The sequence below is a fragment of the Rhincodon typus genome, chromosome 25 (assembly GCF_021869965.1).
Source record: "Rhincodon typus isolate 14 chromosome 25, sRhiTyp1.1, whole genome shotgun sequence".
NCBI lineage: Eukaryota > Metazoa > Chordata > Chondrichthyes > Orectolobiformes > Rhincodontidae > Rhincodon > Rhincodon typus.
The window spans coordinates 32,822,222-32,834,869 of NC_063356.1; the positions used below are offsets into that span (position 1 = coordinate 32,822,222).

Here is a 12,648-nt window from a genome sequence, read left to right on the forward strand (position 1 = left end):
GATAAACAGATTACAGATAAACATTACATTGCAGTAGATCAGTGCAGGGGGTGGCCACACATGGTCTGACTAGGCTCGTAAGCCACTGACCACCCACACTGGTCCCCAGTCCAACAATATACTGCTCACGGCCAAAGGAACTGATTGAGATGAATTGCATTAATGTACTTGAAGGGAAATTAGATAAATAAAGCAGATGACAGAGAGGGGCCACAAGGCTATGTTGATTGTGTTAGATAGTGAAGGATTGATGAAGTGGTGCATGGACTGGCTGGGCCAATTGGCCTGTCACTATGTTATAGATCATCTGTATCTGTCAGAATGGATCTTTTACTCCTGCTGCTATTTTCTTTTTGTTTTTCTTTTATGGAATGTGGACATCACTGCCAAGGCGAGCATTTATTGCCATCCCTAATTTCCCTTAAGCTGAGTGGCTTGCTATGATCATTTCAGGGAACAATGAAGAGCTAACCACATGACTATGTGTCTGCAGTTATTTGTAGGCCAGACCAGGAAATGACGGCAGATTTCCTTTCCTGAAGTACATTAGTAAACCAGCTGGGTTTTAACAACAATAAACAGTAATTTGAATGGTCACCATTTCTGAGGCACTCTTTCAATTCCAGATTTATAATTGAATTTAAATTTCACAGCCGCCACAATGGGATTTGAACATTTGAACCAGATTTTGGGCCTCTGTATTGGTCAAGTGACATTGACATTACCCCACCATCTCTATTGTACTGTATGTAATAGAGTGTCCTGTGACAGTTGGTTGAGAAATGTGTTGCCAATGTAGGTCAGAGCCATATAAAGCTGAATCAGCTTAAAAGTTTCATTCTTAGCTAGCTGACGTTTTGTCAAATCTGTAACGTTTATCCTCAGTGACCAAAGTTTGTGAGAGGAATTGAAACAGCAGGGTTCTTACTACTGATCTGAAAATGCAAGTGTTCGTAGTGTTTGGGAAGGGGTGGGAAACCAATGGTGGTCAGACTGAAAGGATGGGTAGGTACTGTAGTAATGGTGGAGGAGATTTTCTATGTTCAATTCTCTCTCTGTATAGATCTATGAACCTACACTTTATCACAAATTGGTGACTTTAGAGTGAAGAGAAGATTCTGTACCGATACAAATATTTTAAAGAAATGCATGCAAAAGGGATCACTAAGATTATCATCAATAATCGTGGTAAAAGTCAATAATTTCATTTCCGGTCACAATCAAAGTTTCCTAATTGCAATAAAATACCATTTCTTTTTCTGTTTGTTTCTACTCAATGCAAATAGAAATTGTATTGAGGATCTCACTAGGAATTCTATTTGTCTAATGGGTGGAACTAACGTCATAGCCTGCTTATGACTTTTCTGTGCGTAGTACATTAAATTAAGCTCACCCTTTCAGCAAATATTCAGTTGAACAAGCTTCCGATGGTAACAACTCTTAAGTGGTAGACCCCCAGATAAGCAAGAAATGAGTTTTACCCAGTCTACTTCTATTTTAACATCAATTTAGTACCTCAACACCTGTGCCTCAGTATTGGTAATCTTGTCAGTTATTTGTTTAATCCAGTCCCAAGCACAGCTTCATGGAAAGCGGGTGGACTTGCACACTGCTGAAATCCCTCGAGAGAGAGAGAGAGAGAGAGAGGGAGAGAGAGAAAGTTTTACTGGCAATGGCTGGCTATAAAATAATCTTGTACAATCAATACAGGAAGACAGCGATAAGAAATTTAGAAACATTTGTTGTGTAAACACTATCGTTGAAGGTTGGGTGGGTCAAGGTTTACTTTAGGTATATAAGCCAGTGGATTTGATCCTACTCAACAGGGCATACATGCAAAACATTTGACAGTTGGACACAAGCCAGCTCATTAGTGTCTCGTAAATAGTCTTTTGAGTTCAATGTACAGAAAGATCTCCTGGAAAGGATGTTATAAGCCAGTAATCCAGGAAGATACAGCAGACTTTGCACTTTAGAAGTAATCTTTGTTTTTAGAGCTGTGAATGTAAGTACAAAATAGCACATGCAACGTATATCATATTATTCAGAGAAATGGTCCTATAATTGCATGTGAAATAAAGTTAAAGCTAAGTTAGTGATATTTGTACAAATTTCCTTGAAATCTATTCACACAATGGCACAGTCGCCTATGATAATGCTGAGTAGAAGTGCTGCTTGTTTTTGTGACCTCATGGCTGAATCCTGAAGTACTGCGAACATTTTCAAAATGAACACTGTTTTATACAAGTTTGTAGCAAGAAATTGACTATATATTTAGAAGAGGCATCTGTTGCTATGGTTGAAAAGATAATAATGGCAAAACAGTTGCAAATTCAACTCTTCCTCCCAGCTTTACTGTTAATAGTTAAAAGTTTGTTGAAATTTCCTCTTTACATTGGGAAGCTATTGACATTGAACTGGTGCTACTAGCTTGGGTTCTGTTATTATTCTGAGGAAGGATCACCGGACCTGAAATGTTAACTCTGATTTTCTTTTCACAGATGCTGCCAGACTTGCTGAGCTTTTACAGCAACTTCTGTTTTTGTTCCTGATTTACAGCATCCGCAGTTCTTTTGGTTTTTATTTAGTATTTAACTCACTGCTACGTCTCTTCTAGGCATGCCCACCTTGAAGAAGTTCTGCTCCTCTCTCCGACGGAATTTCCTTTCCAATCTTTCTTCTTGCCCACTGATATTAATTTCACTGTCACTCCTGGTGTTTGACCAGGTATTTGCTAAAACTCGTTTCCACAGCCATATCACATTCCTCAGTGACTGCCTCTGGTTCAGACTCACCCCACGTGGATTCCAACTGAAGTTTCATTCCTCATATTTTGAATCCTCTCAGGATCACAGATACCTCCGTGATGTTCAGCATTCCACAGGCAGCTGCTCTCGCCGTATCCTGAGATCCACATTCAGTGCCATGCAACGTCACATGCATAATCTTGACCTCTCTCTCCAACAGCTTCATAACACACTGGCTCAGAGTTGCACCACTCCACTGTTCCACTTCATCCTCCAGCTCATTCTTTGTACTAATAAGAAGCTTTTTCCTTTCCTTTCAGGCATCAAGTCCCACAAGATGCAACAACTCAAAAATACCCATGGCCCTCTGGAACCTTCCTCTACTCCCTTTCCCTCTGACTCCATCCCCTCTCCCGACTCCATCCCCTCTCCCAACCCCATCTCCTGTCGTATATTCACCATCCCTCCTAACCTTCTGCACTCCAATGCTGAACGTTCTATACTCAGTAAAGGCCTCAGTTTTATCCCTCTGCATCCCTACCTTAACAAATTTCGGGCACGACATGATATCGGACTCTTCTTCTGCCATCTTCACTCCGTGCTCATTTCTTTGGACTAGAGTCCTCTCCCCCTCCCACAGACCCCTTTGCCCAGTTCCAATACTGTTCCTCCACTTGGACCCCTCCCTCTGGCCTTTTACCTGCATTCGATCTGTTCATTGACAACTGTTGACGTGATATTGGTCATCTCAATTTCTCTGACCCCTCACCAAATCCAACCCATCTACCTCCGAACTGACTCCACTCCGTGCACTTAGATCAAGCCCTGACTTTGTCTTTAAGCCTGCCGAAAAGGATGGTGCTGTTGTAGTCTGATGTACTGACCTCTACATTGCAGAGGCTGAGTGCCAGCTCTCAGATACCTCCTCCTATATCCCCCGGACCATGACCCACCATGACATATCAGGCCATTGTATCTACCATGGCAACTGATCTCATTTCATCTGGTGACCATCCCACCACCCCCACCACCACTTCCAAACTGATGGTCCCCCAGCCCCACACAGCTCACTTCTACCTCCTGCCAAAAATCCAGAAAAAGGACAGTCCGGGCAGACCCATTGTTTCAGCCTGCTCCTGCCCCACAGAACTCATCTCTTCCTACCTTGACTCAGTCTTCTCTCCCCTGGTCCAATCCTTGTCCACGTACATCTGTGAAAATCCGTTCTGAGGAAGAGTCACCGGGCCCAAAAGGTTAACTCTGATTTTCTCTTCACAGATGCTGCCAGACCTGCTGAGCTTTTCCAGCAATTTCTGTTTTTGTTGCTTTGTTATTACACTTGTGATGCATATTGCTTTATCTTGCACTTTAAGCCAATATTTCTGCCTGCTCACTGAGATACGGGCCTGAAATATCTCGGGCTGCCTATGCATGTACTTCCCTAGAGGCTGCTTGCTCCTTATTAAAAAGTAAGTCTCTTCAACTCCTTGTGTACTGTAACACTACTTTGTTTACATCTGCATATTATTGTTTATTAAGTGCAGCTCTCTAATGTAGTGTCTAGGACCTTCTTCACATCCTCATTCTAGATTGCTATCTTCTCTTTTACTCATGTCTTACACACCATCAATTACATGAAGCTCATCATGCGATGATGGTAGCATTATGGTTTTAGGACATTTAGCAATGTGATGGGTATATTGCATGTCTCCAGACATAATAGGCTGAATGGCCTGCTTCTGCTCCTACATCTTATGGTCTATCTGACTAAACTGACTTTTTTTTATTTTCTTGTGATCAAGGAAATGAGCATTCTTATCTATCTTCTCTGCAGTTGGGTGCAAGACCTCCGCTCAGTCAAGGAAACATGCCTTTTGTAGTTTCTGCAGGCCTGCTTAAAAAAAAAGCACGAGTTGACAATGTGTGAAGATTGGGTTTAGCTGCAATCAGCCAATGGCAAATTAGCCTGATAACACTTAGTTACTGCAGTGAAGTTATTGAATGTAACAGTCACCAGAGTCATGGGCTTGAGATGTAAGCTTCATGAAAGGAAAATAGACTACTGGAAGGAAAAAAAGGGAGAATTCAGTGAATTTTAATAGTTGCAAGAGTAGAAAGAAGCCAATCATTTGATAATGTATCACATCTGTGTGGTTACACAGGTGAATTTCCAGTCAATTGTTCTGACATTAGTAAATGGCCTTTGTCATCCGAGCTAATTAGTTCTAAACTTCTGTAGCTGAAAAAAATAATATAAATGCCTTGGTTCTGAAAAGTTTTGTGGAGTCCTGAGGATGTGCCAGTGCCTACAAGCTTTCTCTGACCCAATGATGCTATTCGTTTTCAGTCAGCTGAAGCAGAAATGGGCAGCATAGACACGCAGAATCTTATATGTAATGCAACAGGACTGGGAGGCAGTGACAAACTGGAACAGCCCTGATTTGCCTTCTGTTCTGTCTCAACCTTGTGTTGTCATGCATATGGAGTTCATAGGATGTCAGTTCAAGCACATTCTTGTCACCCGGTTGGATGCCATCTACCTTCTGTGATATCCTGAACACGAACTTGTATCCCAATTGTAATTTTGGCAGCTCTGTAACTACATTTTTATCGTCTATGTTAGTCATCTTCTCTTGCTGTTTTAAATGCTGTTGTACGGTTTCAGAAAGAGTATTTTGGGTGTGAGTCTGTAAATTATTATGCACTTGTCTACTAAATATGAGCTCCACTGCTGTTGAAGTAATAGGTCTTAGAGGTGTTGCTCTGAAATACAAGTTTGCTAATGCATGGGACTTGCTTGGTCTGTCTACATTTGAGGATTAGATTTTTGACTCTGTGAATCATGTTCAATCAGACCCTTCGATCTGAGGTAATGTGGAGATGTGGCATAATTGACACTGTTTCTCATACATGTCCAGGAATGGTTCACCAAAAATTGTTGATAATTGTTCACAATGTTCCTTTGGTGGTATTGAATAAACTAAAAGTGGAGCTTAGCGTGTACACATCATGCTTGGCATGTTGTGATATTGATAGACAATGGAGTCCTAGGTTAAATAGTCAATGATGGCCACATAATCATTTCCGTGGGCATGAGAAAGGTCAGATTTTTTTTTGGACCAAGAATGAGCAGAAACTTCATGCAGAATCAATGGTTCCTTTTGTTGACTCGGCATATTCTCTTGATATACCTCACATTGCTTGGCAAGGACATTGTGTCAGTGCTGATACGCAGTCAATATAGTGACTCTTTTATGTGTCTTCTCATCTGATGTATGTATGGATGATAACATTGTTGAAAAATATCAGGTGGCAAATAGTCTAGTATAATGACCTGCTTTCATTTAAAAATGACTCCCCAGGAGATAACGAGCTCATCCCAAAAACACCAATGTGTCCATGGACATTGTGAATTGAATCAGGCCATTCCTTCAACGATGTTTTTCCATACTTCCTGTAGTGTGGAAACTTTTATTTTTTTTCTTGTAGCTGCTGGAATTTGCATTTTGCAAAACATACCAGGCCAATTTAGAGATCATCTTCAAGTTTGACATCAATGAAGTCATTTTACAGGTACAAGGATAGATTTTCCATTATTATTAGTTTGGGGTGACTTTTATAAAGAAATGGAACATTGTACCGTAATAGGACTCATAAATAGTTTTGTATATTTTAAAAGTCATTTTCAGCCATTCAAACTCATGCTAAACCATTTCCAGCTGTATTAATCAAATTGTTATCAATTCCACTCTTCAATGCATCAAAGGATATAAACTAAAAAAAATTCAAAATGTAGTCCAATAGCATTGCTGTGTGACCGATATGAAACTTTGGCACTATGCAAATTAATTCTAATGGAAATGAGAGAAAAATAAATTATCAGAACAGCCACAATTTTCTTCAAGATCACCAATTGTATCTGAAGCACAAACTCTAGATCAGGTTCTTAAATGCAAATTCTATTACATTAAGGAGCTGCACATTTAGCTAATTTTACTGAAGGGTGGACTCAAGCAGAAGTGCTAAACAGATAGCAGGTTTCATACTGAAGGGCTGACTAAACCAATGCAGGCTCTACTGACTCACTTTCACAGAAGGTGTGGAGAGCACCAGCTAGTATATTGCAGGATGACTCTGGCCCAAAAGTGTATAAGTTCTCAAATGTAGCACTTGCAGGGCTTTGTGGATGAGGCTCAGAAAAGGATGGATGCAATGTAACATCAATGGTGAAGGAGTCCAATTCTCCCTTTTCCAACGTTGTCCCCCCCTCACCATGCTTTTATTGTTACAAAGTTATGTAAAGCACTTGTTTCAGTTAAAAATAAATGCATTTTTTTAGGATATATGTCACATTGAAGATGCATTCCAGATGAATTTAATGGTATTTAGCATTGTTAGAATCCAAATAACCAAGACATTTGGATTTTTGCCATCTACTTTGCAAAGATAGGTGCTAAGGCTGATGATTCTTGGATTCGTAAATAAATCATTAGGATCCACTATTAGACTGCAGTTTGGCAAGAGCAATGTGGAGAACATTCTTTTGATTTGCATAAAGTGACTACTCCTAGTTCTGGTATGCAGTGGGTGGGTATCTGTTACATTGCTGAACAATGTGCTTTCCACCCACCTTGTAATGGTATCTTAAGGTGACAAATCTGAAATTTGGGAATACAAGCAGAAGTCAATGTTTCTATGATGTACTTTATTGATTTTTCATAATAATTTATGCTTAAGGAAGGGATTCAAGTTGATCACTATTTTACAGACAGAACAAAGTTGCTTAATTTCAAAATGTGATTTACATTTTCAAGAATTGACTACTGTATTCCCGAACAGCTTATGTATGTAGAGAATATTCCGCCATAGGAAGAAAATAACTTGCACTCATTTGGAACCAGTCATGATCTCAGGATCTTAATATCCCCTTAGTGCTTCACAATGGAGGAAATATTATTACTTTGCAGCTTTTTTTATAAAGTGAGGAAATATGGGAGCTAATACAATATTATCAAGGCCCTAAGAACAGTCATGCAATATAGGACTGTGTAATCTGTTTTAGTGATGTTTGCTAAGGTATGAATATCAGCCAACATTTTGAGAGAACTTGCCCATTTTTCTATTCACAATGATATGAAATTTCTACAATGAAAACAACAAATGCTGGAGATCACAATGGGTCAGGCAGCATCCATGGAGACACAGCAAGCCAATGTTTTGAGTCTAAATGTCTTTTCATCAGAGCATTGATGAGGAGTCATCCAGACTCAAAACATTAGCTTGGTCTCTCTACATGGATGCTGCCTGACCCGCTGTGATCTCCAGCATTTGTTGTTTTCAGTACAGATTCCAGCATCTGCAGTAATTTGCTCCTATATGGAATTTCTATCAGCCCACTTGAGATGTCAGGTGGAGTCTCACTTAGAAGATAGAGGTATAAGAAACTGAAAGATTTGAATAATCCATTTATGTATCAAGGGAGAACAGAACGGTTTTCATTCTGAAGAAAAGACAAAGCAACAATGTGATTTTGCTGAAAAGACAGACACAGAGGTTTGTTCAGGAGAATCCTAGTATTAGTGAGATCAAGGTTAGGTTTGATCGGATTTTCCAATCAACCCATTCAGAGACATTATTATACACCTCTGGAGCAGGTAGGACTTGAACTCAGGCCTCCTGGCTCAGAGGTAGGGATACTACCACTACCCCACAAGAACTGTTCACATCGGTATGATTGTGACTTTGTAAAACGCCTGTACCTGAACCATTACTCTGTCTCTTTTCTGGTGTTGAGGGGTTATCTGGGGCAGTTTTCCCAAGATAATTTAGGCTCAAAAATGATTCCATTGTGGCCAAGATGTAATTTTAAACTGGTTTAGCCCATTGTAATGTGAGGCTGCTTCTTGCCACCACCAGGAAGAACTGGTCAGAGGATTGCTTTGCTGATTGTAACTTAAATTGCCTGCTAGAATTCTTCATGAAAGAGTCTGCACAGCATCTTTATGAATAACACTTGAACTAAGTTAACTAGCTGATTGGGAGTAACTTCCGAATAGTGGAGGATTTCAACTCCTGCTTAAAAGTATATCATCTTTTTGAATCTATGACTGCTGGAGGTTTGAAGAGGATTTCTGAAATCAGGAGACTCTCTGTGATATTTTGCCAAGATTTCACCAACATTCTGTAAATATTTATTCTGGAAAGTCTCTGAGGGCTTCACTTAAGAAGAGTAAGTTCTGTGTTCTATGAGGATGCTTTATCGGAATCACCAGGAGGGTTTGATCATCAGCATCTTACTCAGGGTCCCTTTGGTCTGCAGAAGGAAAGGGTGGAGAAGGTAACACCAAACAGCACTGGATCAGCTGCGAGAGGGAGAGACAAGAGAGATGGGGAAGTGGGTGTAGAGGAAGGACGAGGTGCAAGGTGGACGCTATCCCCATTATTGGTACATCCCTCTTCCTCTGACCCTTATTTACTTCTAATGATTTGTTCGAGATCATGTGCATGCTTGGGTCACTGAATCATCCTGCAATGTATCACTCTGTTTGAAGCAGAATGCTCCACACATTCTGTGGAAGGGAACAAGTGCAGCCACGAGAACTGGTCCATGGAAATTGGACTGAATTAGCCCTTGAATACTAAACCTGCAGTACCTGTTTAGAATTCCAGGCTGAATTCAAATTAGGGCAATCAGCAATAAGGTTAAAAATTATGCACCAAAATCACATTTTATAACAGGTATGGCACAGTTAGGTATGCCATCCTGCTCCTCTGATGCTGCTTGACCTGCTGTGTTCATCCAGCTCTACACCTTGTTATTTCAGATTCTCTAGCATCTGCAGTTCCTACTATCACTGGCACAGTTAGTGCCTGTTTTCACCCTTCTACAAAAATAATTTCAATCTTTCCAGCATTCTCTATTATTTATTGCCCGTTTCCAACTTTTGCAGTGACTGTTGCCTTAGAATAGCTTCAAAAATATATCCAAGGCCAGTTCTGAAATTTTGCAGTTGCCAGAAAGACACTTAATTGGCTTCAGTTTATGTCTTACTCATCTGGATGCTCAGGCCAGCAGGCACTGATTCCATTCTCCTGCCTTCTTAGACTGTTTACTATGTGAGTGGGCATTGGATTCCATGGAATCCCCACACAAACCCAACGTTCATTTTCTGGCAGCAGTAGAAAACCCACCTTGTTTAGACTACTGGTTGTTTTTGGAGCCGGTGGGCAGAGGAAAATGTAATAGTTGGCTTGCCAATTCTCCTGTAGCTGGCTCAAATCCTGAGCAATACTTTATCCTCACAGTTACCTTAGCAGCTGTGTAGAGAACTTTGTTAGCTATTTGAGAGATATAAATATGTAAATATTTCAAACTTAAGCACCTAGAGCCCGCGATCTTCCATCCACCACATCTGATGGACAAAAGGAACGGCCTGCAGCTGAACAATTTTTTCATATGTACCCTAGGTATTTAGGAGTCTGTAAGAAAGTGAACCATCATCTTAAACTTGTAATATTCTTATTCTCTTTGCAAATCTTCTGGAATACTAAAATTTTTCAGATGATAACTGGAGATGAGCAATAAATGCTGGTTTTACCTGCCATGTCCATATCCATGAAGTGAATTAAAATAAAGGATGCCAGCATTTTAATAAGCCAATGTTATTTTTCTTCTCTTCTAAAGGTATGGTGAAAGCCACCTTCTAATTAACACATCAATGAGGTTACATAGTGTGGAGCTGGATGAATACAGCAGGCCATCTTCTGTTTCTCTGATGCTGCCTGGCCTGCTGTGTTCCTCTAGCTCCACACTGCATTATCTCTGACTCCAGCATTGGCAGTTCTTACTATTTCTGACATCAGTGAGGTTATTTTTTGTTTTCAAGCCTAGATGTTGAATGTCATTTGATTTTTGTTAGGAACATTCCCGGCTAAGCCTGATCCCGTTCACACAGTATTTTCACATTGACATACTTTCTGTAGAAGTCACCAATAACAATCAGGGCAGGCATCTGGCCAGTAACCTGGAAGATTCCCAGTCTGAATTAGTAGGAACTGCAGATGCTGGAGAATCTGAGCTAACAAGATGTAGAGCTGGATGAACACAGCAGGCCAGGCAGCATCAGAGGAGCAGGAAGGCTCACGTTTCGGGTCGAGACCCTTCTTCAGAAATGGGGGAGGGAAAGGGGATTCTGAAATAAATAGGGAGAGAGGGGGAGGCGGATAGAAGATGGATAAAGGAGAAGATAGGTGGAGAGGAGATAGACAGGTTAAAGAGGCAGGGTTGGAGCCAGTAAAGGTGAATGTAGGTGGGGAGTTAGGGAGGGGATAGGTCGGTCCAGGGAGGATGGACAGGTCAAGGGGGCGGGATGAGGTTAGTGGGTAGGACCCTCCTCGACTTTTTAAGAATGGCACTGGGTTCAGATTCTGGGATCCCTGACCCTGTCCCTGAGGTTTACTGATTTTCAGGTGCACCTGCTCAGAGTATGGGTCTGTTCAGTCTGGTTTGGCTTGGCTCGGTTTGTTATTACAACAATGACAATCAGACAGCTTCATGGTTACATTTACTGACATCAACTCTTTTTTTTCCACATCCTTTTCATTCAAAAAGGCCTGAAAACAATTTCTGAGAAAGCCATGATTTATTCATAACATTATTGAAATGTTCGAGTACCCACCGCATGGCTGAAATATTTCAATGTGTGTAATTCAGTATGCTGGTCTAATTATGTGAAGCAGTGAGAATGAATATTAATGAGGCATGGTCTAAAACCTCTGGTCATTGCTCATACAACCTCACAGGCACCGTCCGTCTGATAAAGGAATCCCTCTTGTAATTGTTGATGCTGATTGCATTCTCTTGGGCTTTGTGCTGATGAGAACACTTTCAGTTCTGTTTGGAGTGACACTTAGGCTCCATTCAGAATTCACAGCTGTTTTGAATCAAAAATGTAAAATTAAAAGATGAAATGCTTCTCGTACCATGGTAGATTTCAGTTGAACGGTTGATCGAACAATGAGAATTTGTGACTCGTTGAGCAAATTGATTTGTATCAGGGAAGTCTGAAATCTGATTTGGGGGTCTCTAGTATTTACTGGTCTCTCATTCTTCCGTTCGGATCAGTGATAAGAAGGCTGAATTTCCCCAAAGGCCGTGGAGGAAGGTTCAGAGGTGGCACCAGGAGACGTTGGAATAAAATTGGTTGTTGAGTCACTTGCCTGACATGGTCCTGGCTTTCACTGACCCAGCCAGAGGCTAAAGAGCCAGTTGGGGGAAAGCTTATGGTATGGCCAAACTGGTAGAACCCAGCAGGTAACCAGAGGAGGCCTCCAGGCAGCTGACTGTCGGATAACCATCACTTCCTGTCAATCAGATCAGGGCAGCTCTGCTGAGATGTGAAGGAAACAGCTGCAGCTGAATGCCATCCTTTGGGGAGGTTCGATGATAACCTTATAGCTGTGGACACGTGGTGTTGCTCATTTTGATTTTTCACAATGTTTACGAGACATGTCATGGTCTCCTGCCTGCTTCGGCAGCACCCACCTTTCCCAGTGAGGCTGCTGACCCTCCAGTTGGGCCTCCCACTTCCCCGCTCTGCCGTCCTGAACTGAATGGGGCTCCTGGACATAGAACATAGAACATAGAACATTACAGCGCAGTACAGGCCCTTTGGCCCTCGATGTTGCGCCGACCTGTGAAACCAATCTGAAGCCCATCTAACCTAAACTGTTCCATTATCATCCATATGTTTATCCAATGACCATTTAAATGCCCTTAAAGTTGGCGAGTCTACTATTTTTGCAGGCAGGGCATTCCACCCCTTACTTCTCTCTGAGTAAAGAACCTACCTCTGACATCTGTCCTATATCTATCACCCCTCAATTTAAAGCTATGTCCCCT

General features: G+C 41.2%; 1 protein-coding gene and 1 long non-coding RNA gene across 7 annotated transcripts in view; both read right to left on the reverse strand.

Moving 5' to 3' along the window:
* The window catches only part of tbc1d22b (TBC1 domain family, member 22B), a 1,108,217-nt gene that overhangs the window by 1,001,065 nt on the left and 94,504 nt on the right, over positions 1-12,648 (reverse strand). The gene's annotated exons all lie outside the window — the stretch shown is intronic.
* The window catches only part of LOC125486055, a 9,647-nt gene continuing 8,429 nt past the window's right edge, over positions 11,431-12,648 (reverse strand). For 2 of the 3 annotated variants that reach the window (XR_007264729.1, XR_007264731.1), the window contains exon 3: positions 11,431-11,680. This is a non-coding gene — a long non-coding RNA (uncharacterized LOC125486055). Of the gene's footprint in view, positions 11,681-12,257; positions 12,369-12,648 lie in introns of those variants that run through there. The other variant, XR_007264730.1, reaches the window with a different exon arrangement.